We start from the raw sequence: 27002 nt of genomic DNA, 5'->3' as shown, positions 1-27002 counted from the left end.
TTCCTAGCCAGCTTTTTGTTTGTTTGTTTTTGTTTGTTTTGAGACAAGGTGTCCTGGGTAGTTTTATATCAACTCGACCCAGGTGAGAGTCATCAGAGAGGAAGGAGCCTCAATTGAGAAAAATGCCTTTATAAAATCTGACTCTAGGCAAGCCTGCGGGGCATTTTATCAATTAGTGTTTGGTATGGGAGTGCCCAGCCCATCGTGGGTGTGGCCTATCTTCAGCTCCTGGTTCTGGTTTCTCTAAGAGAGCAGGCTGAGCTAGCTAGTCAGCGGCATCCCTCCGAGGTCTCCACATCAACTCCTGCCCTGTTTGTCCTGACTTCCTGTGATGAGGAACTGTGATGTGGAAGTGTAAGCCTAATTAACCCTTTCCCCTTCAAGTCTCTTTGTTCACGAAGTAGTGACTCTGACTAAAGATTGGTTGGTGCCAGGATAATGCGGTGTTGCTCTGACAGACCTCATCATGTTTTGGGGAGGATTGTGGTAGGACTTTAGAACTCTGGGCCAGAAAAGCCACTGAGAGTTCTGTGGGAGCTTGGAAGTTGAGAATGTTGAGGGCAGAGCAGACAATGGGGCCTGACTGGCGGAATTTCAGAGGAAAGTTTAAAGGCTCTATCAGGGCTGTTTGGTATTTTGAATTAAGATTCTGTCCTTGTGCCTAACCGGGGCTGAGGAGTCAGCTGCGGTTAACGGGAACCTAGCACCACTGAAGTGAAACCTTTGCGTTGCTGGTCAGCTGGGACTGAGAAAGTAGAGTGATTAAGAAGAGACCAGCATCGCTGAGACGGACTCTTCTGGGAAGCGTTTCCTGAGAGAAGCTGAGGTTCAGAGACAACCACGGCTTTACCTCGTTCTGGGAGCCAGACTTGGTCAAGTGAGAGCGACAGTGGTTCTGGTTTAAGGCTCGAAGGGCTCATGGAGAGCAGCCGAGGCCGGGCACTGTGAGAGAGAGGCCATTGGTAAAGGGGCAGCCTCAGGAGCAACTGAAGGCTGGGGATGAAAGAGGTCCTGCCAGCTAAGTTAGCGGCGCCCCTGCAAGGCCGCGGACCAGGTGTCTGCCTCTAGATTCCTGGCCTGTTTAAGTTTCTGTCTAGGCTTCCCTTGGTGATGAATAGTGATATGGACGTATACACCAAATGAAAAGCCTTTGGTCATGGCGTTTCGTTACATCAGTAGTAACCCTAAGACACAGGTTGTCATGCAGCCCAGCCCGGCCCTGAACTTGCTGAAGGACTTTCAGCAGCAGGATGAAAGGGCTTAAAAGGGGAGAGCCCCTTAGGGGGTTAGGTGAGTGTGGCCAGGCGGCGTGGGGGAAGGTGTCCAGGCGGGCCCTTGCCTGGGCACCTCTGCCCCTGAGGGACCACACACACACAGACATGGTATAGAATAGAGTTTATTGGGAGTTAGTGGTAGAGAGAGGGAGAGAGAGAGAGAGAGAGTGGAGGCCGGCCATGACCATGTGGAGGGGGGAAGAACCCCAGGGGCAGAGAGGTGAGAATGTGGGAGAGCAGAGAGCAAAGAGGGAGAGGAGGAGCAAGTAGCCCCTCTTATAGTGGGCCAGATCTCTGGGGCGGGGCATACCTGGCTATTGCCAGGTAGGTGTGGGGTGGAGCTTAGACAGAACACCAACACTTGCTGTACAGCTGAGGATGACTTTGTACTTCTGATCCTCCTGCTTCTACCTCCTGAGTGCTAGGATGATAGGCACCTGCCTCGCCACAGTGTTTAGTTTACGGTGCTGGGATGGACCTCGGGATTTTGTGCATGCTAGCCCTCCACCAGTGGAGCCACACGCCCAGCTCCCAGGAAGGTATTTCGGAAGTAGCGAATATTCCTCATCTGACTGTCTCACAAAGCGCTCTATTGGGAGCAGTGGTTAAATTGCGGCCTAGCCAAAAGGAGCCTCCAGCCATATCACACTGCATCGGTAGACCTTTCTAGAAAGCTCTGGTAGTTAGAGGGAAGCCCAGCTGTGCACTGCATTTGTCTGTTTCTTGGAGACAGGCGACAGACAGACCTGGCTGATCTGGAACTCACTCTGGAGAATAGGAGGCCTCGAACTCAGAGATCTGCTCGGCTCTCTGGCTCCCTGGTGCTGGGATTAGAAACTGCTCCACTACACCCAGCCAACCACTGGATGAGAACATTTTGATGAGTAGTTTTTGAGATGGGATCGCTTTAGCCCTAGCCAACCTGGAACTCATTCCATACACCAGGCTGGCTTTGAACTCAGAGACCTACATACCTCTGCCCAAGTACTGAGATTCAAAGTGAGAGCACCTAGGCCTGGCTAATGTTCTTTTGTTTTCTTTTGTTTTGTTTTTTCAAGACAGGGTTTCTCTGTTTAGCTCTGGCTGTCCTGGAACTCACTCTGTAGACCAGGCTGGCCTCCCAGAGTGCTGGGATTACAGGCGTGTGCCACCACCGCCCGGCCTGGCTAATGCTCTTAAAGGACCTTTGAGACTTGCAAGCTGTTTCTGTCACTCTTCTGCTTTGACCCCTAGAGCGCCTAAGACAGGAGCCACTCATCCTGCAGTTCTCCTGTCCTGTCTAGGTTTTGGTTTTGCTTTGTCGTTGTTTTCTCAGCGACTGTGGCGATGCCCAGGGCTCTACGGACCTTTATTTGGCAGTGTGCCTTGGCAGCAAGAGAAGACTTGGTTTTCGAACAGTGCGAGGTGCTTTGGGGGGCGGGTGTCGGAGGCACCTGCAGCGCTACCCTGGCAGGGCCCACTGGGCTTGGGGCGGGGCTGGAGAGGCGTAGGGGACCAGTTGTTTTTCCTGTGATCTGTAGAAAGGAAGCAAAGTGGGAAGTGGAGTGTGCGGACTGTCAGTAGGCGGGCCGTCCCGCTGCGCGCCCCGCCTCTGGCTCACTCGCGCCCAGCCTTGGGGCTGCCAGCTCCGAGAACCCAACTGCTAGACCAGTAAGTGCTCCCGCGGGAGTCATCGCAGAGGTGGGAAGAAGACTGGGTGGGAAGGTGGGGAAGGGGTTCGCGCCGGGCTGCTCTCCTACCGCTTCCAGCACTCACAGCCAGTGCACCTAGACTTTGGGCACCTCCTGGTGTCTGGCAAAGGGACAGTGGGACTCTCTGGAGCCGATCTGCGGGGACCAGGGCCTGAGCTACCCTGGGGTTCCGGACGTCCCCGGTACCAGCATCTCCCTCACACCTGTCTCTGTGCACCCCGATCTCCGGACAGGGGCTCCCGGCCGGCCAGTGAGGTCCCTGTTATGTTCCAGGCGTCCGAATAGTGCGGCGAGGCTGAGCCGGAGCAGGAGCACCCCGGCTTACCAGTCCAGGCGCGGGGACAGGAGCATCAAGTTCCTCTGCACCCTGGCCCTGCGGTCCTCCCAGCCTCTTCAGGGAGGGTCAGGACTGGCTAGGGGCAGACACTGATGTTCCTGGGCCTTCCTTCCCTCTCTCCCCACTGCCTGTGTTGCTTGCCGCAGAGGTTTGGACCCAGGCGAGGGCTAGATCACTACAGATCTGCGGCTGAGCCCGGGTTACGGCGGCAAAACCGCCTCCAGTTTTGCATTTCCGGACGTTTTTTTTAAAAAATACTCTTGCCGGTAAATCAGCCTGAATGGGGCTGCTCTTTTTTTTTTCTTTTTTAAATTTAGTTTCCTGTTCTTATTTATACTTCCTCCTCTGCACCTCATCCTTAAGAGATAGGGAGAGCAGCATGACCTTTTGTGGGCCCCAGGATCGGGGTACTACTAAGGTGGCCGTCACTTTCGTGGCGGACAGGTAGAAACTCCAGAACCCAAATGGCAGAGGAGGTCAGGGGTGCTCTGGGGTGGGAGTGGAGGCTGGGGATGGGCTTTGTCAGGGTGTGAAGCGCCCACACACCGGGGCCCCATCTAGCTCCGTAAAAAATCCCTCCAGTTTGCAGATGGACTCTGGGGTTCTCTGAGCAGTCCGTTGGGTTCAGGCTCCGCCAGGAGGAGGGACCTGTCTGTCAGCTTGCAGCCTCTCCAGTCAGTGGAGCCTGAAGGAACAGGACTTGAAGAAGCCCACTCCCAAATGCCCTCTGAGACTTGGGACTTAGGTTTTCCGTGTATGTGGGGTGAGTGGGGGGGGGGGATTGGTCAGGAGTGAGTGGCTCACTATCTGCTCCAAAGGGACTTGGGACATAAGGACATAATCCCTGTTCTCATCCCTGACACCACAGATTCCTCACAGTGCTGGGTTTGGACTTTCTTCTACAAACTTGCCCAGTTTACATGCAAATCTGCCGTGGGCTCCATCCGGTCTCTGGCTAGGCTACTTTGAACTGATGCTCACAGAGGTGCCACCGGGCTAGAGACTATGCCAAGAGCAAGGCATGTAGGGAAGGTACAGGCTTCTGCGGATGGGCGCGGATGGGCAGGGAGCCGGAGTGGTCCTGGTTGCTGTGTTTTTCTTCAACTGCATGGTAGGAGAGGAAAGTGAAGGTACAGTGTGTGAGGCAATTCCCCTTTGGCTGTTCTTTTCAAAAAGGACAGTTCCCCAGCTCACCTTGTGGGTCCAGGGCCCCAGCAAACATCTCGTTAAGATGGGATCTTAAGAAGGCTTCCGTGACTCCCGGGGGGGGGGGGGGGGAGGGAGTTGGGGGGACCGCACTTCCCTAGAGGTCTGATAGTAGGACTAGCCCGGAAGGCAAGAGCCCCTGGAGGATGGGCAAGGAGAGCTCTGAACAGGGCACGTGTTCCAGTAATGAATGACTAGCCTCCAGGCTGGAGGACAGCGGGAGCCTGGCTTGTTTTGGCAGTGAGAAAAACACCAGCTTTATCTGGAATCGGCGCTCATTGCAGATGTCAGCGTGGTCCTGCTGTTCAAAGATCAAACCGATCAAACCGAGTGGCCATTGAAGTGGCTGGCGGAATTCCCCAGCCATCAATCAGAACAGAAACGCTGCCAGTTTCAAGGTGGAAAAAATCCATCAACCGGGAACCTCCCGATCTCTCTCTCTCTCTCTCTGCACCCAAACACCGAGTGTGACTTTCTGTGGGGTACACCACTCTGTTCTTCCCCAGGGCCAGGGCCGTCCCTGGGGCCTAAGAAAGTTCTCCTTCCGGTTGACTATGCATGCAAAGCTTCTGGGCTTTGGGGATGAGTGAGGCTCAGGCTGCTTGAGGAGGATGTGACTTCCTGTGCCCGCGTGTGCGGGGTATGATCTGCTGGCCTGCAGTTTTGTGCCTTAAAACAACAGATTTCAGCCGGGCGGTGGTGGTACATACCTTTTTTTTTTTATTATTTAAAGATTTGTTTATTTATTATATGTGAGTACACTTTAGCTATCTTCAGACACTCCAGGACAGGGAATTGGATCTCATTACAGATAGTTGTGAGCCACCACGTGGTTACTGGGATTTGAACTCAGGACCTCTGGAAGAGTAGTCAGTGCTCTTAACTGCTGAGCCATCTATCTCTCCAACCCTGACACACACCTTTAATCCCAGCACTTGGGAGGCAGAGGCAGGCGGATTTCTGAGTTGGAGGCCAGCCTGATCTACAGAGTGAGTTCCAGGACAGCCAGGGCTACACAGAGAAACCCTGTCTCAAAAACAAACAAACAAAAACCCAAAAACAAAACAAAACAAAAAACCAGATTTCTATTCAGGAACCAGACATTTGAAGTCAGAGTCCCAGCAGGTTCGTGTCCCCTCCAAGACCTTAGGGGAAGACCTTGCCTTTCCTAGCCGCCAGTGGCTCCAAGTGGCCCTTGCTCAAATGCCTCTGTCCTCATGTGACCATCTCTTCCTGACCGTGTGGCTTGTTGTCTCTCTTTTTTTTTTAAAGATTTATTTATTATTATATCTAAATACACTGTAGCTGTCTTCAGACACACCAGAGGAGGGCATCAGATCCCATTACAGATGGTTGTGAGCCACCATGTGGTTGCTGGGAATTGAACTCAGGATCTTTGGAAGAGCAGTCAGTGCTCTTAACTGCTGAGCCTTCTCTCCAGCCCATTGTTGTGTGTTTTGTAAGAACCCCTGCAGGAGGAAGTCATTTTGAACTTCGTTAAAGTCATTTAGCTAATTAAAGTCATCAGTCATAACGTCATTCGTTAACTTATATATGCAAAGATCCTTTCTCAAGGGCTGGGGAGACGGTCTGGTGGAACACTCGTTACCTGGGTACCAGCCAAAGAGCCCATGTTTAGAAACAACAGTGGAAACCAACCTTGGTGTGTAATGAACAGTCCCAACGGTGGGAATACAGCGGCAGGCAGGGAGGGAGCAGATGGCAGGGACTCACTCGCTGGCCAGCAAGCCAAGCCTAATCAAGGTGAACCCTAGGCCAAGGAGAAACCCTGTCTCAGGCTGGCAAGATGGCTCAGCAGGAGAAGGTGCTTGCTGCCCAAAGATGCCAGCGTGGGGACCCAGGACCCCGATAAAGGTAGAAGGAGAAAACTGTCTTCCCAAAAGTTTCTGGTTTTCCTTCCTTCCTTTTTTTTTTTTTTTCTTTTTTGGTTTTTTGAGATGGGGTTTCTCTGTGTAGCCCTGGCTATCCTGGAACTCTGTAGACCAGACTGGCCTCCAACTCTGAAATCCACCTGCCTCTGCCTCCCAAGTGCTAGGATTAAAGATGTGCATCATTTCCACGCAGCAAAGAAATTAAAAGTGGACAGTGTTGCTAAGGAATAGTCTTTGTCTAGCCTATACACACAGGAATACACACACACACATGCATGCACACCCACACACATCATACACACATATACACACTCATGCACACACACACACTCACATACACTTGTGCTGCCAAACACGAACTTTTTTTTGCAATCAATGGTGAGATTCGAGGGCAAAGACACCCTTGAGAGTCACCGACCAGCTCACAGGAGCAAAGGGAAGATTCTGTATAAGTTTTCTGAGAAAGAAGCTGGTGTCAGTTTCCTACCCTGCCCTGCCCTGTTTCTTCTGCCAGTGTCCTTAGGCTGGGGCTTCAGTTCCCAGTGATCTCTGCTGAGCTGCTGTCCAAGTGTCGCCTCCTTTTCCTGGCTTCATGGCTGACAGAAGTTTGCTTTCTTTTCTTTCTGTCTTTCTTTCTCTTTCTAAGATTTATTTATTTATTATATGCAAATACACTGTAGCTGTCTTCAGACACCCCAGAAGATGCGCCAGATCTCAATATGTATGGTTGTGAGCCACTATGTGGTTGCTGGGATTTGAACTCAGGACCTTCGGAAGAACAGTCAGCTCTCTTAACTGCTGAGCCGTCTCTCCAGCCCTGGCATCAGCTTTCTAGTCCGCTCTGCTGAGAGCCTTGTGTAGGACTCCCAGAGAGGGAGGAGGGGAGCCTTTGCCTACACTTCCCTCCCTTTCTTTCCTGTACCCCTCTCTGTCTCAGCACCTGCTGCCTTGCTGCCTTCTCTATAGCCAGAGGAGGTGACAGTAGCCCCTTTCTTTACATCTGAATCCTCCTGTCCACCTTGGGGACTGCAATTTGCCTGACAGAGATTTGAAGGGAATTGGGGAGCCCCCATTACTGAAGCCTGCAGGAAGCAAGAAGGATCATGATGGCATCAGGGGGTCCCCAGGGGCCCTGGCACTGCTGGGCCATCAGGTTCCCTCTGCTCTACATGGGGAAATTTAATCTTTTTATTAAAGATTCATTTATTATTATATGTGAGTACACTGTAGCTGTCTTCAGACACACCAGAAGAGGGCATTGGATCTTATTACCTAGGGTTGTGAGCCACCATATGGTTGCTGGGATTTGAACTCAGGACCTTCGGAAGAGCAGTCAGTGCTTTTAATTGCCAAGCTGTCTCTACAGCCCGAGCAGTGTGTTCTCAACAGGGAAGGGAACGCACTCTCTGCTGTTGAAACTTTGGGAGGGGATGCTGTCTGCACAGGGGTGAGGACAAGCCAGTCACTCTGCAGGATTTCTCCAGAGTGTGTGGAAGGAACCCAGACTTTTCCTGGGAGTCAAGCTCCCTTGCTGGGTGGCAACCCCCCAGCCCAGGACTGGGTTTTAGCTTCATCTGCTCTTTAAAAAGAGCAGAGGCAGATGAATATGTGAGTTCAAAGCCAGCCTAAGCTACATCGCTGGTTTTCAGGCCAGCCAGGGCTACACAGACAGACCCTGTGTCAAAAAACAAACAGCAAACTTCTTGTTTTTAAGGTGTGTGTGTGTGTGTGGTGCTGGCACTGGCACTGTATCCCCCTTAGAGCTAGAGTAAAAATGGTGGGAGCCGCCCTGCGCCGGTGCCAACACATAACGGTTCCCTCTGAGAGTGTACGTGCCCTTGACCACTGAGCCTTCTTTCCAGTCTTGTTTTTCTTCCCTGCTGAGTGACCTTGGACTAACCTTCTAACCTTCTGAGCCTCAGAGGCAATGTTTTTAGAATTTCATGAATGGGTAAAGGAGCCAGACTCAGCAAGACAGATGCTGTCCGAAAAGGAGCCGGGAGAGCCCCTTTACCCCAAGCACGGACTCCCCCTTCCCCATTTTACCCCTGATAACTGCTCTCTTGTCTTTAAGACCTTGACAACTCCAGGTACCTCACGTAATTCAATGATATCGAATAATATGGCCTCATCTTTTAGACAGGGTCTCAGGGAGCTCAGGTTGGCTTTGAGCTCACTACTAGGCCGAGGGTGGCTTTGAACTCCTGATCTCCTGATGAGAGGCTTCACTCACCATGCCCAGCTAGGCATGTGGTTGTGTGTTTGTGTGTGTGTACTTAGGTGGACACATCGAGGCCAGAAGACACACGGGCTGTCTATCATTCTTTCTCCCTTATTCCTTTAACACGGTCCCAGCCAGGCTGTGGTGGCACATGCCTTTAGTCCCAGCACTAGGGAGACAGAAGCAGATGGATCTCTGTGAGTTTGAGGCCAGCCTGGTCTGCAGAGGGAATGCCAGGACAGCCAGGGCTACACAGAGAAACCCTGTCTCGAACAAAACAAAACAAAATAAGAAAAGACAGGGTCTCGAGATGAACCTGAGACTGGGCCTTTCTTTCCACTAGACTGCCTGCCGTTGAGTTCATGGGATCTATTTCTCTCTCTCCCCCGCCAACATCAGGCTCACGGGCACTCTTAACCGTGACCGGATGCTGGGAATTCAAACTCAGGTGTTCGTGTTTGCACAGTGAGCACATGTACCCACCGAGCCTCTTCTTAATCCCCTGTGATTCACTTTTTGCACGTTGTAGCCTAACAGTTTTCCATGTTATTTCCTCCCCTAGTGGTCCTTTGTGCAGCCTAAGTCTCTAAAGCAGGGATGTCGTAGGCTCTGACGCAACCTTCAGGGAGGGCCACTCAATGTTGCTTCCAAGCCCGTCCACCCACCCCACAGTCTCTATCCCCAACTCTGCGACTGACCTGGCCTTTCTCATACTCTGGAGTTAGTACATCAGAGACAGTGTGTTTGTGTCTCTAAAAGCTAAGTGGATATACAACAAACAGCTCCAAGACCCTCTCTCCATCTCTGAATATCACAGAGACTTGCCTCAATGACCTTCTTAAAGGTTGTCATTTACGATGTAGCTCTTTATGGCTGGAGATGAGATAGCTTGCTTTCTGGAGTGGCTGAGTTCATGTTCTAGCCTCCTCCACTCTGCTTCCCGGCTGGGTGGCCTCTGGTGGGTTGCTCGACGCCTCGGGTTTTTTGTTTCCTCTGTAAAATAAAGCTGATGGGATCTACTCCAAGGTAGAGTGAGACAAATTAGGTGAATGTCGCCTAGCACACAGTGTCTGTCAGCTCTTCCTAATTATCATTTATTCCAAGTCGCCGCTTTGCTCTCAAGGTTCACCTTTCTCTAACAAGGAGAAATGTTAGACCCTTAAGCCAAAGGGAGAGTGACTTCCACAGAAACATCAGCTGCTAAGGAGGTCACTGGTCTCAGAGGGAGAGCCAGCAGAGCCTTTCTGTCCAAATGGACCATCCTCTTGGTTAATCTATGGCTGGCTGGCTGGATTTAGGTGGTGGTGGTTCTGGGACAGGGAAGTAAGCCTGTGGTGGGGCAATGTGTGCCTTCCAGAGTAAATGAAGGTCTTGATGAACCTTGGGCTGATGGAGCCTGGGTCCCCTGTGGTCTTGCAGGCCTCTGTGGTGTGGAAAGTACAAAAAAAGTTTATGAATGGCTCCTGTCAGGAGCAGCATTCATCTTGGGAACTGTTCTGCTGTTGGCATGCACACACCCCATTGTGTGGTTTGAGAAATCAGGGCTGGGATGTTAGCAGGCCGTGTTTGCCTAGCACACCAGAAGCTGAGTTTGTTCCCACCACTGCATAAGCCTGGTATAGTGGCGCACTCCTGTAACACCAGAACTTGGGGGATGGACACAGGAGGATCAGAATTTCAAGGTCACCCTTGGCTTCATAGCCAGTTTGACGCTGACTTAGGTTACAGGAAACCCTGTCTCAAAATAAAAACAGAACAGATAAACTGAAGCAGCCTTAGGAATGACCCAGAGACTTCAGAAACCAGAACCTGGGGCTTAGGCACCAACACGGCTTTTTGTTTAAGTGCTAGTTACTGAAGGGCCCCCTCCCCAACCCCACACTTTTTGTTTTGTTTTCTGTTTTCATTGCTAGGGAGAGACCTCAGGGCTTTGCACATTCTAGGCAAGCTGTCCACACCCCTAGCTCACCTAAAGTCCTTTATTTTATTTTCAAAAGACCTTACTCCTACCCCCACCCCCAGACAGGGCTTCTCTGTGTAGCCCTAGCTGTCCTGGAACTCACTCTGTAGACCAGACTGGCCTAGAACTCAGAAATTCACCTGCCTCTGCCTCCCAAGTGCTGGGATTAAAGGAGTTCGCTACCATTGCCTGGCAAGATCTTACTTTTTAATTGTGGGCGGCTGAGTGGGTAAGTGCCCTCAGAGGCCAGAGGCATCAGGTTGGAGGCAGATGCTCTAAGACCACCATGAGCTGCCTGACACAGTTCCTGGGTACTGAACTCTGGTCCTCTGCAAAAGCAATATGTACTCCTAACTGCCAAACCATCTCTGTCTCTCCAGCCCACTGAAGCCTTCTAGAATGAAGTGGCCCCTGTTTTCATCTCAAGTGGTCCAGGGGCAGCCTCAAGTGGGCGGGGTGTCCCACACAATGTATGCACAGGTGTTCCTCTTTGAGGCTGACCTGCTACTGGTAAAGGAAGTCCACACAGCCAGTATCTTGTTCTCAGAGAGTCTATTTCGTGAGAAATTTCTTCTAGGGGGAAACCCACAGAAATCCCCTGCTTTCTCCTCTTTCTTCTCCACCTAAATACAATCCCAAATAAATACATATCCTTCGCTTTCAGAGTCGATGAGAGGATTGCGTGTGCCTCTGCTTCTGAGGGCTTGCTTCAGGGGTGACTCATCCTCTGTGAGCTTGTCTCCCTGTTGTGTGCAGTGACAGGCATTCGAATGAGGTAGCTCATCGGTCATTTGGAAACCAGTGAAGTGTGGTTTGGTTTTTTGTTTTTTTTGTTTTGTTTTTAGCCAAGTGAGGCACATCTAAGCAGTGGCCATGGCCTGAGACACTCAGGGTTTCAGGGTCTGGTGGGCTGTGCTTGGCGAAGGCGGATGGAAACGGCTTCTGTTAGTAGTGTTCAGAGCAAGGGCCTCGGGATTAAACCAGATGAAGGCTAGCGATTTAGCTCAGCAGAACAGAGCAGTTGCCTAGGGTGCCTGGGGTCCTAGGCCTGATCCTTAACATTGAAAACGTGTGAGAGAGAAAGAATTAGAACTGGTGAGATGACTCAGTGGGTAGGGATGCTGGATGCCAAGTCTCCTAACCTGATTTGTTCCCTAGAAATGCATGGTGGGAAAGGGAGGATGGTTTTCCGCAAGTTGTCCTCTGACCTCTGGTGTCTGTACACAAATAAACACATAGATAAATGTGATCTAAAAAATAATTGGACAGGTGGGCTGGGCATAGCAGCATACACCTGTAATCCTGGCTCTCAAAGGATCCAAGGCAAGAGGATCTCGAGTTCGATGCTAACCTAGGCTACTTGGCGAGAAGCAGGTGGTTCCTGCACTCGCATACTTAACATGTCATGTGAGCTTCATGGCTGTGTACTCCAACGAGGTCTCATCTGAAAATCCTGGACTCACAGAGCTTCATTGGTTTGTCCTGATGATCAGACATAATTGAACTTTGTGTAACTTACGACCCCATGAAAAACTCTAAATTTTTGGCCATTTTGAAGTCTGAATCTTAGATGGCCATGCTGTGGGAAGGAATGGTGTTGGAATGACAGGCGTCCCTGCCTCAAGTTACAGCAGAAACCTGCTTGGTGTGGTGCAAAGATCAACCTTTTGCAACTTGATCGTGTGCCTGAGATGAGGTTGGTCCTTGTAGCTGTAAACAAGGATGGACTACCTCTGAAACACCCCCCCCCCCATCCCTGTGCACTAGGCTTGTGGGAAATGGCTGAGCAGCTGACAGCAACCTTGGCCCCGATGGACCAATCTTCTCCGATTTTCCCAGCCGCTCCTCTGGCCAGAGATGTTCTGTTGTAACCCCAGTCCGTGACGGCATCCCAACCCCACCGTGACCTTGCTTTGAAGCTTTGAGTCCTATTTTAAAACTGACATTAATTTTACATTCTCTTCCATGATACGTGTATGTTTATTTTACTATAGAGAATATTTCTCTCTACTTTTGAGGCAAATTGCTACTCTGGAGAGATGTTTATGTGTTCTTCTGAGGCTTCCTCTGCTCCCAGCAAGTGACTCTAGCCTTGGTTTGAGAACATGAGGCTTATGAATGTGAGACAGAATTTTGACAAAAAAATTTTTTTCTCTCATGTGTATGCATGTGCGATATGTGCACATGTATATACACTCGTTCTCATGGACAGGGATGGGACTGTATGCATGTGTAAATGTGTGTGAGCCTTGGTGTTGACCTGGGGTTCATCTCAGGAGCCTTCTTCAAAGGCTTTTCACTTATCACATCGGAACAGGCCCTCTCAATCGAACCCAGAGCTCGTCCGCTGGGCAGTCTAGCTAGCCAGTTTGCTCTGGGGGAATCTCCTGCATTTGCCTTTTGGCCACTGAAATTACAAGGTAGCCTGCAGTGCTGACCCACCATTTATATGGTCTCTAGGAATCCAAACTCTGGTCACCAAACTTGTGAGACAAACTCTTTACCTGCTGATCCATCTCCTCAGCCCAAGAACTTTTTTTTAAAGATTTATTTTTATTTATGTGTACTGGGTGTGTTTCCGCACAGCTCTGTCTGCACCATGCCTGCGTGCTGGAGAAGGCCAGAGGGCATTGTATCCTCTGAGCTGGAATTACAGGTGGCTGTGAGCCACCTGATGTGTGTATCAGGCCTTGGTGATGAGGTTGCCCACTGTGGCCCCGAAGCCCCAGTGTAATCAGAGGGAAACAGAGGCCAGCCTGGTCTACAAAGTGAGTTCCAGGACAGTCAGGGCTACACAGAGAAACCCTGTCTCAAAAAGAAACCAAATCCAAAACCAAAAAAGGTGTGCACCACCACTGCCCAGCTCAATTTTATTTAATATTATATTATTACATTATACATAATGTTTATAATATTACATATGTAATATTTATAGTCACAAGTGACATTTGTACATGTATAGTATATATTTTTACATAGTTTTTTTTAATTCAAGTTACTTATAAAAATGTGGAACGTCAAATAAGGAAAAAGAAAGTACAAAATAAAGATAGACATAGGCCTGATTCCCCAGGTAGGGACTATAGATAAACGTGACTCTGTCACACAGGAAATAGGCCACGAGATGGGCTATTGCTGAGATATTAGGATGTATTTGGTCTTTTCCCACCCCCACCCCCACCACAACTTCTAAAAAACCCTTGGAATCTGCAAATTAAAACATTTCTTTTTTGCATCTAATGAGTTGACTGAGGCGACCTAGGAATGGGGTTAGTCACTGGAAAGACTTAAGCATAACCAGTGGCATGGTTTGGTTTGTTTGTTTTTTTGCTTTTTACAAACCCTGAGCTGTTACTGCCTCAACAAGCTATGTGAAGCCCCCCATCCCCCTTCACACCAATTAAGAAGGAGGGCGAGCTTTAAAACACAGTCACCCTTGAAGTGGGTCATACCATCCCACAGAGGTCGACAGGGCCATCTGCTCTCCTGGGGTGGCCCATAGACTGTCTGTCTTGAGGGGAGGGTACAGTCTTTCAAATAATGGTCATACATCATACTTAAAACCAGCGCCTTAACCTTGCTGAAGCTTTGGTGGTTGAGTTTTATTTGATGTGATTATTAGTTTTTGGATTTATTTACTTTATGCACATGTATGTATGCTTGAGTGCATATACGTGCACCACGTGTATGAAGGAGGTGCCCACAGACGCCGGGAGAGGGCATTAGATCCCCTCAAGCTAGACTTACAAGCAGTTGGAGCCATCATGTCAGTGGGGGGGGGGGGGAGAGAAGGAGTGTGTGTGTGTGTGTGTGTGTGTGTGAGAGAGAGAGAGAGAGAGAGAGGTGGGAAGAGGAGAGGAGGAGGAGGGGAGGAAGAGGAAGAAGAGGAGGAAGGGTCTTTAGATTCTAGCGCCAGGCTAGGATCAGGCTTTAACTCAGGTGGGATCCATGCCACTACCTGCTCTCTGTCTGGTATCTAACCGCAGGCTCTTCCTGCTGTTATTCTGTAAGCTACCTGCCTCTCCTAGGACAGCTTTGTTTCCTGTGTTTAGCTTAACTTTTTGCCAGGCTCTTTTTTTTTAAATCACCTCTCAGTTGGTCCTCAGCAGTTGCCACAACACATCCTCTAAGATGATTCTAGAAAATTAGGTCCAGAACCCACCCCCATCTAGTGCCTTTTGGGAGGAACTCACAATATTATGCAGCGACTTATTTTAACTTTCCCCTCAGTAGGAATTCACAGCTCTTTCCACAAACAGAGCACTTGTCTTCTCATTCATAGATGACACAAAACTCAGGTTCACAGGCTCCGCCGGCTGGGAACGTGAGACTCCCCTGTGAATACTTGTAGAAGCTGCCTGGGTGTGCCATTGATCCTTTCTCCTGAGCCCAAGGTCACCACCTCCTGTGCTGCTGCGGTTCCCACCCTGGGCCAGGCAGTGAGCAATGGATTGTGTAGCAGGTGTCTTCAAAGCCAAGTCTGTTCCAGAGCCGCATTCCTGCAAATACTAGTGGCCTTTTTGGTAGAATTGTGAAAGAATGAACAATGCCAACTCAAGAATCATTTTTCTCCGAGCAGTGGTGGCACACACCTTTAATCCCAGCACTTGGGAGGCAGAGGCAGGCGGATTTCTGAGTTCGAGGCCAGCCTGGTCTACAGAGTGAATTTCAGGACAGCCAGGGCTATACAGAGAATCCCTGTCCAAATCAAAAGAAAAAAGAAAAACAAAACAAAACAAACAAACAAAAGAATCATTTCCCCAGCCTGCCTGCCCACTTCCATGCCCTGAGTCACAAACTCTAGGAACCTCAATTAAGACAGACCTGTGGTCAGAGCTTAGCAACTTTACCCCAGAGGAGATGGAAGCTTCAGGTTCGAATTAACTTGGTTTTTTTTTTTTTTGGATTTGGTGTTTTCGAGACAGGGTTTCTCTGTATAGCCCTGGCTGTCCTGGAACTCACTCTGTAGACCAGGCTGGCCTCGAACTCAGAAATCTGCCTGCCTCTGCCTCCCAGAGTGCTGGGATGACATGTGTGTGCCACCACCGCCCAGCTAACTTGGCTTGGAGGGTGGACTGGGTTTTTGTGTCACCTTGGCACAATTCAGAGTCATCAGAGAGGAAGGAGCTTCAGTTGAGGAAATGCCTCTATGAGATCCAGCTGTGGGGGAGTTACTTCGTTTGTGACCAATGAGGGAGGGCCCTTGCCCATGGTGGGTGGTGTCTTCCCAGGGTGGTCCTGGGTTCTATAAGAAAGCAGGCTGAGCAAGCCAAGGGGAATGAGCCAGTAAGCAGCACTCCTCTATGGTCTCAGCATTGGTTCCTGACTCCAGGTTCCTGCCCTGTTTGAGTTCCTGTTTGGTTTCCTTCAGTGCTGGACTACAAGGTAGAAGTGTAAGCTGAATAAACCTTTGCTTCCCTAGTTTTTTTTTGTTTTTGTTTTTTGTTTCCTTTTCTGAGACAGGGTTTTTCTGTGTAGCCCTGGCTGTCCTGGAACTCTGTAGACCAGGTTGGCCTCGAACTCAGAAATCCACCTGCCTCTGCCTCCCAAGTGTTGGGATTAAAGGCATGCGCCACCACCGCCTGGCTCCTAGTTTGATTTTTGGTCATGGTGTTTATTGCAGCAATAGAAACCCTAAGACAAGCTGGTACCAGGAGTGGGGTGTTGCTGTGATAGACTCGACTGTGCTGTTTTGAGGAGGACTGTGGGAGGGGTTTGGAGCTTTGAGCTAGGAAAGTCACTAGTGCAGACGATGGAGGCCTGGCTTGTGACGTTTCTGAGGGAAGCAAAGACTCTCTACCAGGCTTTTGTGTGAAGAATTTGTGATTCTGGGCATCTGGGTCTGAAGAATCACCTGTGATTAACAAGATACCAGAACTTGTAAAGTGAAACCTTTGCTGGGTTGCTCAGTGTTGGTCGGCTGGAGCTGAGGAAGTAGCAGTGATTAAGAAGAGACCAGCATTACTAAGGTGAAATCTTCTGGAAGGTGTTTCCAGAGAGCCAGCAAACAGAAGCTCTACTCCAGAGGCAGCCAAGGTCATACCTCAGGCTGGCAGTCAATCTTGGAGAGTAAGAATCACCAGGTGGTGCTAATTTTGAAGGTGTGAAGGGGTCATGGAAAGCAACCGAGGCTTGGCACTGGGAGAGGCCTGGAGAGGCCATTGGTGAAGGTGCAGGATTGAAGGGGTCATGCAGAGAAACTGAGGCTTGGCACCAGAAAGAAAGACCCTATGAGAGGCTATTGGTGAAATGGGAGCCCAGTTGTGGCAAGGGACACAGCAGTTTTGGAGATGCCAGTACCACGGGAAGACCACCAAGGACAGCAGCAGCAGTAGAGCAAGCTGGAGCCTAGAAGATAGCTGTGTGCTGCAGGGGGAGCTGGGAAGTGGCCCAAGTCCTTTGGAGAAGGCCAAGGATGGTGACTGGATCTCTAACGTTGCATGGTTGGAGATTGGTTTTGCTATGATTTGATTGTGACTGTGCCCTGATTTTTACCTTCTTGAAATAAGGTAGTTTACCAAAGCCTGCAGTTTAAAGAATTAAATAGAGTTGGATTAAAAAAAATCTTTAGATTTTTAAAAGATTGAGTATTGTTAAAGGGACTGAAATTTTAGTGTTTGAATTTGTAAAGACTAGGACTTTAAACTTCTGTTTTTAATGTGCAGTCTTCGGGATGAATAAGAAAGGAGGAGCTGTGGCTTCATAATGGTATGTCTGTCAGGTTGATAAGGGGTCAGTTGTTCTGGCTATTTTTTTTTTTCTTTCAACTTGACACAAACTAGAGTCAATAGAGAAGAAGGAGCTTCTGTTGGGGAAATGCCTCCCTCAGATCCAGCTGTAAGGTATTTTCTCAATTAGTGACCAATAGGGGAGGGCCCATTATGGGTGGTCCTGGGTTCTATAAGAAATCAGGCTGAGCAAGCCAGGGGGAGCAAGCCAGTAAGCAGCACCCCTCCACGGCCTCTGTATCAGCTCCTGCTTCCAGGTTCCTACGCTGTTTGAGTTCCTGTCCTGACTTCTTCAGTGACAGACTACAATGTAGAAGTGTAAGCTGAGTAAGCCCCTTTCCTCCCTAACTTGGTTTTTGATCATGGTGTTTCATTGCAGCAAGAGAAACCCTGACTAAGATGGGATAAATCTTCATTGCCCTCCTATTTCCGATTAGAATTTAAAACACACATTCAACAGGTTTTATAGTAGCTGTTATCTGCTTCTGCCTGCACCCGACTTTAGCTCTGTGGTGCTTTCATTCGGTTGTTGTGACAAACGCCATGACCAAAAACCACTTAGGGAAAGATTGGGCTTATTTCATCTTAGTAAAGTCTGTGGTGGTTGAGTAAGAACGGCCCCCATAGGCTGATACAGCTTAATGCTTGATTATCAGGGAGTAGTATTATTAGGAGGTCTATTAGGGTTCTCTAGATTAACAGAATTTATAGTATATATATATATATATATATATATATATATATATATATATATATATACACACACACACACACATACATCACATACACATATCACATATATATACATATATATATGTATATGTATGTATATATATGTGTATACACACACATATATATATTATACGTGATTTATTAAAGTGACTTACAGGCTGTACTCCAGCTAACCCAACAACGGTTGGCTGTGAACAGAAAGTCCGACAATCTAGTAGTCGCTCAGTCTGCAAGGCTGATGTCTAACTAGTTTTCAGCATCTGCTGGAATCCCAAAGAAGTAGGCTCTAATTCAGTGGATCTCAGCCTATAGGTTGCGACCCTTTGGCTGATCAAATGACCTTTTCCCAGGGGTCACCCAAGACCCTTGGAAAACAAATATTTACATTACTATACATAACAGTAGCAAAATTTCAGTTATGAGGTATCAACAGAGACAAAAATGATTTTATGGTTGGGGGTCAGCACGACCTGAGGAACTGTGGTAGGAAGGGGGAGAGGCACTGCTCTAAAACCTGTAAAGGGATGGACTTTCTAGCAAGCGGGCAAAGAAGCTTCCTTCTTCCACATCCTTATATAGGCTTCCAGCAGGTGTGCCCTAGATTAAAGGTGTGTCCTTAGCTCCAGATGTAGTCCAAGAATAGTCACCACACAGCCCCTCAGAGAGGCCAAGGCAGGAAGTAAGGCAAGAGCCATGGGAAAATGCTAGTTGCTGTTTTCCCTGCTCTGGCTTCCTTCCTTCCTCACAGGTCTATGCCTAGCAAGTTTCCTAATACAGCCCAAGGACCACCTGCCTAGGGAATGGTGCCACCCGTGGTGGGCTGGGCAATCTAGACAATCCACCACACACATCTACCCCCTTCTCAGGTGACGCTAGGCCGTGTCAAGTCGTCAAAGCTAAAGAGAATAACTAGCCTCTCCTCTTATCTGAGCACACCTACGTCGGCTGGATTTCTGCAGCAGTGAGGAGAACAGGCAGGCTGCTGAGAGGTGGGATTGTGTCATAGTTGGGTGACCTGGAAGTGTCAGGACAGAGAGGAGGAGTGATGGATGGGGCAGATAAACTTCTTGAGTGGAACAAGGGCTCCCTTGAGTGGGAGTATTTGGTTTCCTGTTCTTAGACTAGGATATTTACAGAGAAGTGGCTCCTTCTGGCTGCAGCAAACAGAGGGGTGGAAATCTAATTTCTCTGTTTACTCTTGAGTTTTGACAGTAGTGAAACTCCTAGGTGTTTGTGTGTGTGTGTATGCGCGTGTGCATGCATGTATGTGGAAGTCAGAGGTTAACAATGGATTGTCTTCCACATCTTTCAAGTTTAATACGCATGCACTTCCAAGCCTGGCTTCTCACCAAACACTGTTTATTTGTTTTTCAACTTTATTGTATTATTGTTGTTATTATTAATTATTAGTATTAATATTTAATTATTAATTATTATTATTGATATTGTATTGTTGTTGTTGTTGTTAGGAGTGGGGCGCATGCCCCTATGCACATGTGGAGGTCACAGAACCACTCTGTGAAGCTGGCTTTTTCCTTCCACCTTTACAAGGGCCCCCAGGACAAACATAGGTTGTCTGGCTTGCAAGACAAAGCCCCTTTACCCACTGAGCCATTTCTCTGGACTTCTTAATTTTGTTTTTTAATGGTTCCTATCTTTCCTGGATTTGCCAGGATCGTTTGAACACATTGTTGTGATACAGATATGTCACCTTTTTGTGGGTTTTGCTGTTTCAAAGAAATCCTGTATTTTTCTTTGGACTCCTAGGGAAATTAGTACCTGACTGCTCAGTTTACACAACCAAACCAGTCCCCAGCAAAGGGTGTCTGTCCTGCCTTTGAGCTCGCCAGCCGCTCAGACCTATGCTTTGGTGGGAGAGCTGAATGGGGGAGGGGCAACCCTACACAAGGACTTGGCTCCTGTGGGGGCGGGGTCTCCTTGTTCAAGATAGAGCGGTGACTTTTCTTAATCTGGCTGGCCTGGGAGACCCAGACTTCACTCCTTTGAGAATTTAGGCATCTCTGCTCCCAGATTTGCTTGCAGGCTCTGAGGGGAGGAGGAGGCTCCAGAGGGTGGGGGTGGGGTGCTAGGACTTAAGGTTCTGGTTCCAAAGAACCAGAGGTTGGCTTGTGAACTACACAGCTGGATGCTTGAGGCCTTGGAGCAGAATGCGCCTTCCCTGTTTATGTTAATAATTCCCCGGGGAGATGTCTTGTGTTTTTTTTTTTTTTTTTTTTTTTTTTATTATTCCTTTTTTTAATTCTGTTTGTCCTTTTGACACCAGGTTTCTCTGTGTATCCCTGGCTATATTGGAACTCCCTGAGTAGGCCAGGCTGGTCTTTAACTCAGAGAGATCCACATGGGCCCAGACTGCGATTTTTTTTTTTTTAAGACATCTAGATATGGTGCTGAAAATGAGCTGCATCCTGTCCTGCCTAACTCCCCTCCTAGGGTGCTCCACTCCAGCACCAGGGCTCCAGGCAGAGCTGCTGGGGGCCGTGGGAAGCTCCTGGCCCGTGCTTTGGCTGGGGACCTCCCACATCCTGGCCACCTCAGCAGCCCAGGCCTTCCATGCTGGGCTTGGCGATTCCTGGGAACTTGTTGCCAGCTTTTGTCTTGTTCCTTCTTCACTAACTCCAGGACGTTCCTAGGACCCTCAGCAAGGACGAGCAGTGAGACCCGCCCCAGCGGGGCCATCGACGGCCTAGAGCCCCGCCCCTGAGCTCCACTGTCTGCAGTGGCTGAAATATACAAAACACTGTTAAGAGGACAGGACAGAGCAAGTGGTTTGTGGGGCCAGTGTGGTATCAGACTGGTTCCATGCTGGCTCTGCTGTCAAAAGCTGTGTGTGTGAACTGGGCCGGTAGTTCCAGCTGCTGGCGAGGCTGAGGACTTCAGGGTCAGTCTGGGCAACTTAGTGAGACTGTCTCAAAATTTGGGAGGTAGCCGCAAGCAGATTTCTGTGAGTTTGAGGCTAGCCTGGTCTACATAGTGAGTTCTAGGCCAGCCAGGGTCTCAAACAGTGAGCTGTTTAAAAAAAAGGGGGGGGAGGGTTGGAGAAATGGCTCAGTGGTCAGAAGCACTCTTCCAAAGGTCCTGAGTTCAAATCCCAGCAACCACATGGTGGCTCACAACCATTCTTAATGAAATCTGATGCCCTTTTCTGGTGTGTCTGAAGACAGCTACAGTGTACTCACATATAATAAATAAATCTTTTTAAAAATATATATATACACACACACATATGTATGTGTATATGTATATAATTTAAAAAAGACTGGGGATGGGCTGGACAGATGTCTCAGTGGTTAGGGTTAAGAGCATCAACTGCTCTTCCAGAGGTCCTGAGTTCAATTCTCAGCACCCACATGGTGGCTCACAACCATCTGTAATGGAATCTGATGCCCTATTTATGTATTTAATAAATCTTAAAAAATTTTAAAAAAGCCAGGGGGTGGTGGTGCACACCTGTAATCCCAGCACTCTGGGAGGCAGAGGCAGGCAGATTTCTGAATTCGAGGCCATCTGGTGTACAGAGTGAGTTTCAGGACAGCCAGGGCTATACAGAGAAACCCTGTCTCAAAAAAACCAAACCCAAAAAAACAAACAAAAAAAAAAAGTTTAAAAAAAAACCTTTGGGCTGTAACTCAGTGATAGAGTGCTTGCTCTGCACACAAACCCCAGTACTAAAGCAAAGCCAAGCAGACAGGCTGTGAGGACTGAGTGGGCTGTGAGGGTTGCCCTGGGTTTCCCCATTCACTGCTCCAGGGAGAACAGCGGCTCCCTGCTGTTTAGGTTCCTGGATGGACCCTCAGCCCTAGCACAGCATAGTGTTTTGTAAGGAATTTAGATGTGTTGAGTAGTCCGGAATAAATCACTTGTTCTAAGTGTTCCGTGTAGGGAACTCCCACAGACAGACCACCTGCTAGGAACTGTTGGATCTGGATCCAGATTCAAGACTCGGACTACTTGATACTTGAGGACAAAGCTGGGTCTGCCAGAGGTCTGAATGCTCTCCCCTTCCGAGGGAAACCCAGGGGGCCGAACCCTGGTTAACTTTTGTTGTTGTTTTGTTTTCCCCCTCAACTTGACACAGCTTAGGGTTATCTGGGAAGGGGGAAATATCTGGGAAGGGGAAGGATTGAGAAAATACTTCTCACACATCGGCAGTAGGCAATTCTGTGGGGGTATTTTTTTTATTAATGATTGATGGGCCCAGCTCAGTAGGGGCAGTGACACCCTTGGGTAGGTGGTCTCAGGTGGTCCTGAGAAAGCAGACTGAGTAAGCCAGTAAGAGCCTTTCTCCGTGGTTTCTACTTCAGTTCCTGCCTCTAGGTTCCTGCCTTGGTTTCTCTTAATGTACTGTGGCCAGGCCTATGTAAGACAAATGAACCCTTTCCTCCTCAAATTGCTTTTTGTCATGATGTTTTATCAGAGCAATAGAAAGCAAGCTAAGACAGACGGAGAGAGGCTGGGTAGATGACTAGATCTCACTTTATAAATAGTGCCTAATATCCACAGAGTTTAAGATATCCAGGAGGAGACTGCATATGTTTGTCATCCTGAATCACTCAGTTCTGAGACTCGAGGATGGGGAGATGGGAAAAACCCTTAAGACTCCTACCTCGGCCCCTGGCTAAGGTGTCTCTACCCCCTAGCGCCCCGCCCCGCGGCTATTCCTCCTGCCATGCAGTGCCAGACCTGGGGCATTAACATTAGTGCACTGTGCAGTGGTGAGGCAAGCTCTGCTCCCGCCCCATCCCCGGGATGCTCCGCCTCCGACCGCGCCCCGCCTCGCCCCACCCGGCCGCCCTCTCTTGCCCGTTGTTCTGCCCCGCCCCGAGCCGCGCCCCTCCGCTGATGCTTGCTCGCTCACTCACCGCCACCTCGAGCGGGGCCTGCCCTCAGGCCCTGCCGGCTGCACCGGGCCGCCCGGAGGCTGGCGCCCTCCGGTCACTTCGGGACCCTCCTGTCGTGTCCCCTGGGCAACTGTCTCCAGGGAGACGGAGCCCGCCCCTGCCACCGACACCGGGTACGAAACCCACCTGTGCGGGAGTCTGTGGGGTCCCTGTGTCTTCCCCTAACTGGCCAGATGCTCTGCCCCGCCTAACACTGGGCTTTGTCGGCCTGGGTTTGGGTGGACAGGATGGGAGTTCACCAGGGTTCCAGGGTGGCAGAGCTTGGGAGAGGCACGAGCATCCATCCAGTGGCGACAGCACTCCGCTGGAGAGGCCGATTCATACACAGGGTCGAGCCTGCCTGGGATTCCCTGATGTGTGTGTGTGTGTGTGTGTGTGTGTGTGTGTGTGTGTGTGTGTGAAGGGGGAAGTGCTGAGTTGCATCTTTTTGTGACTCTAAGGATGAAATCCTGGGTGTGTCTCCTGCCGTCCTTGATGCCAGACCCTCTGTGGGCTTTGCTTAAGAGGACGAGCTGTTTACTTCTCTGGAACCGAAGCAGTTCGGTGCGCGCTCCCCCTCCCCCTGTCCCCGATTCCCTACCCATCAGTCGGCAAGCTCCGGTTCCACCCCTAGCTTCGCCCTTGAACCAGGAGGGGCTAACCAAAGTCATATCCAGGCTCGGAGGTCCTATCCGTCTTCCGCAGTGGGACTTAGTTCTTCCTGACTAACCCCGGGTGCATTTTTTCCTGGCTCCTTATCTCTCGTCCTGAATTCCTGAGGATGCAATCTTCTGGGGCTCCATCATGCTTTCTGCTTTGTCTTGTCCCGTTTTCAAAGCGCTTTCTTTCTGCACTTTCTTGTTTCCCTGGCTGTGTCCTACAACCGTGTGTGCCTTGCTCTCTTAGCATTGTTGTTTTCACTGGGCAGCGTGTTCGTTATTTCTTCTTTTAGTCCTTGACCCAAGCCTCCAGCGGCTCGGCTGATAGTTTTCTTGGAAAGCCCTAGTGGCCCTTCCCTGGTTGCTAAACCGAAGGGTGTATCCACACCCACGTGCCCAGGCTCCTGCTGCAGGGTCGCTGAACTTGCTTTTAGGGTCTGGTCTGGCCGGTGAGAGGACTTCAGCTTGGACCCTGGGAAATGTGTGTCTATAGTATACACTTTCCAGTGGATGCCTAAGGACTTTGCTCTTGTCTTATGGAGAAGCCAGTAATGAATAGATTGTCTTGTGCGGCTGAACTTCCCACTCTACCTAACGGGATCGAGGTTCAAGTGGCCCCACGGTACAGCTGCCCAGGAGCAGGCTGTCCACTCTCTCCTCTCTTAGGGAGCAGGTTATTTCTAGGTGTGCCCAAGGTAGAGAGGAAACACCCCTCTTCTCACAGCTGACCTTTTCCTCGCTAACCCAACAGGGATGAATTTCCCTTTAGACTTGGCTTTGAAAAGAGATCTTCATGGGGAATGAAGATCTAAAGTGCACGAACCTACTTTTACTTTTTCAGTCTCACAATGGAATTCAAACTTAGGCAAGGCTCACAACAATAAAAGACCACCTGAGCCACCTGTGTACACCCCTGCTTCAGGTCTGGGGATGCCCCTGTGGTTTTATTTCAATGCTACTAAAGGGAACTGGGGTGGCACTGATACAGGGAGCAAGAAAGGCTGACCCAGCAGAATGGGACTGGCGTACAAGAAGGGAATCTGAGATGAATGTCACTTCCTTCAGTGCTGGGGGCTTTTTCCAAGTTAGGCAGACACTCCCACTGAGCTACAGACCACTGCCCTGAGATATATCATCACCAGCCAGCGTGTACTGGATTCTGAAATTCCATGTTTAAAGTGTTCTTTCCTCTTTTCTTTCTTTCAGACCTACGAGGAGATGAGAGGCAGGCGGAAGTGGGATGAAGCTCACTGATCAGAGCGCCTCTAATCTCCCAAGCAGAGGGTCCTCGGCTGGTGGTCCTTCTTGGCCCATCCCAAACAGGTGGGTTGAGGGAAGGGAGGAAGAGATACTTCCTGTAGAGGAGGGAAGAGCTACTGTATTATAGATAGAATTTTGAAGAACATCTACCCTCTCTGGCTTATCCACGGGACCAGCGTTCTCAGAGGAAGAGAGTGGGGGCTGGGGGGATAGGTGGGTGATAGCCTAAGGTAGGGACTTCTGTATCTACAGAGACTGGGACAGTCACAAAGCCAAGGTAGGATGCTCTTTTAAGTTTCTGGGCCATTGCTGTACATTTGAATGCTAGGTCTCCAGTTGGTGGAACTGTTTAGGAAGGGTTAGGAGGTGTGGCCTTGTTGGAGGAATGTGTCACTGAGGGAGTTGAAAGACTCAGGCCATTCCTAGTGTCTCTTTCATGGCTACATCTTAAGAGGTATGCCCTCAGCTTCTCCAGCATGATGTTTGCCCGCCTGCCACCACGTTTCCCTGCATCATGGTCACGGACTCTAACCCTCTAAAATCATGAGCCCCAAGATAAACTCTTTTTTCTGTAACTTGCCTTGGTTATGGCGTCTTGCCACAGCAGTAGTAAAGGACCTAAGGCACCTCCTGTCCTGGTGGTGAGCAGCTGGGTGGATATGGAGCTCTGTGATGGAGAAGTGTGGGGTCCCCTTGCAGTCTTTGAGGGTACGTGATTATTGCGTGTGCATGGAGAACACTCTGCCTGAGCAGCTGCTGTCTTTTCAGGAAGAACAGGCAGGACCAGTGTCACCAGCCTTTCTCTCATCATCTCCGGGTCTTTCCTGGTGCTTACTAAACCTCTTCAAAATAAAAATATTAAGCACCTTTCCTTCCTTCCTTCCTCTTCCTTCTCTTCTTCCTCCTTGTCTCCTTCCTCTTCTTCCTCGTCCTCTGTCTCCTTCAGTTTTTTTTGAAATAAGGTTTCTCTGTATAGCTCTGGTTGTCTTGGAACTCCCTTTGTAGACCAGGCTAGCCTCAATCTCGCAGAGATCCACCCTCCTCTGCTTCCTTCACACTGAAATTAAAGGTGTGTGCCAGCACCACCCAGCTTTAAGCCAAATGTTAACGTTGGAAATACGTAGAAACAGAACTTTTCATGATGGAGACTTAGTTTTCAAAATGCCTTAAATGTTTTACAGTTATTATTATTGTGTGTGTTCAGACACTTGTGTATTGTGTGTATACGGCGCTCAGAGGACAGTTTTGTGGGGTTGTTTTTCATTTCCTCTTTATGTGTGTTGAGAGGAGTGGACTCAAGTCTCTGACCTTGCACAGCAAACCCTTCTATGCATCTCTGTGGCTCTGGAAATACTATTTGTTTATTTATTTATTTATTTTTCAAGACAGAGTTTCTCTGTGTAGCCCTGGTTGTCCTGGAACTTACTGTGTAGTCCAGGCTGGCCTCGAACTCAGAAATCCTCTTGCCTCTGCCTCCCAAGTGCTGGGATTAAAGGCATGCGCCACCACCACCCGGCTGGAAATACCCTCTAATGATAACTTTAGCCTTTATTCATAAAGAATTTGAATTTTTTTTAAAAAAGATTTATTTTTATTCTATGTGTATGAGTGCTTGCCTGCATGTATATATGTATATGCACCATGTGCTTGCAATGCGCTCAGAAGAGGGCATTGGATTCCCTGAGACTGGAGTTGTGCATCTTCTGGGAACTGTACAGTCATTCCCGGATGCCCACAGAGAAGGAGCCTGCGTGGAGCAGCGTGGCTGGAGGAGAGGCTCCAGGGTTCTTCCTCTTTGCTTCTGCTAGGTCTAGGGAGAGACCACCAGACTCCAATGAGTAGTATGGTCCTGGTTAAATTAAATGGATCAGGAAACAAAACCGAAAGTCATGAATCAGGGGACAGGGCTGGTAGGGAGGAAGGGAGCTGATAGAAATACGAGGGAGGGGCCGGGTGGTGGTGGTGCATGCCTGTAATCCCAGCACTCTGGGAGGTAGAGGCAGGCGGACTTCTGAGTTTGAGGTCAGCCTGGTCTACCAAGTGAGTTCCAGGACAGCCAGGGCTACACAGAGAAACCCTGTCTCGAAAAAACCAAAAAAAAAAAAAAAAAAAAGAAATAGGGAGATTTTGAGAAGTTGAAGGAT

At 49.4% G+C, this 27002-nt stretch overlaps 1 protein-coding gene across 12 annotated transcripts in view; it reads left to right on the top strand.

Annotated features, from left to right (window-relative positions):
- The first annotated feature begins 242 nt into the window (after positions 1 to 242).
- Positions 243 to 27002, top strand: part of Pik3cd (phosphatidylinositol-4,5-bisphosphate 3-kinase catalytic subunit delta) — a 51201-nt gene continuing 24441 nt past the window's right edge. For 4 of the 12 annotated variants that reach the window (XM_052178206.1, XM_052178207.1, XM_052178204.1 and 1 more), the window contains exons 1-2: positions 2808 to 2924; positions 24805 to 24921. The gene's annotated coding sequence lies outside the window, so the exon portion shown is untranslated. Of the gene's footprint in view, positions 355 to 2806; positions 2955 to 4301; positions 4433 to 22945; positions 23074 to 24804; positions 24922 to 27002 lie in introns of those variants that run through there. The other 8 variants (XM_052178209.1, XM_052178208.1, XM_052178197.1 and 5 more) reach the window with 7 other exon arrangements.

Source organism: Apodemus sylvaticus, chromosome 3 (assembly GCF_947179515.1).
Source record: "Apodemus sylvaticus chromosome 3, mApoSyl1.1, whole genome shotgun sequence".
NCBI classification, from domain to species: Eukaryota; Metazoa; Chordata; class Mammalia; order Rodentia; family Muridae; genus Apodemus; species Apodemus sylvaticus.
This window is presented reverse-complemented; position numbering and strand designations above follow the sequence as displayed.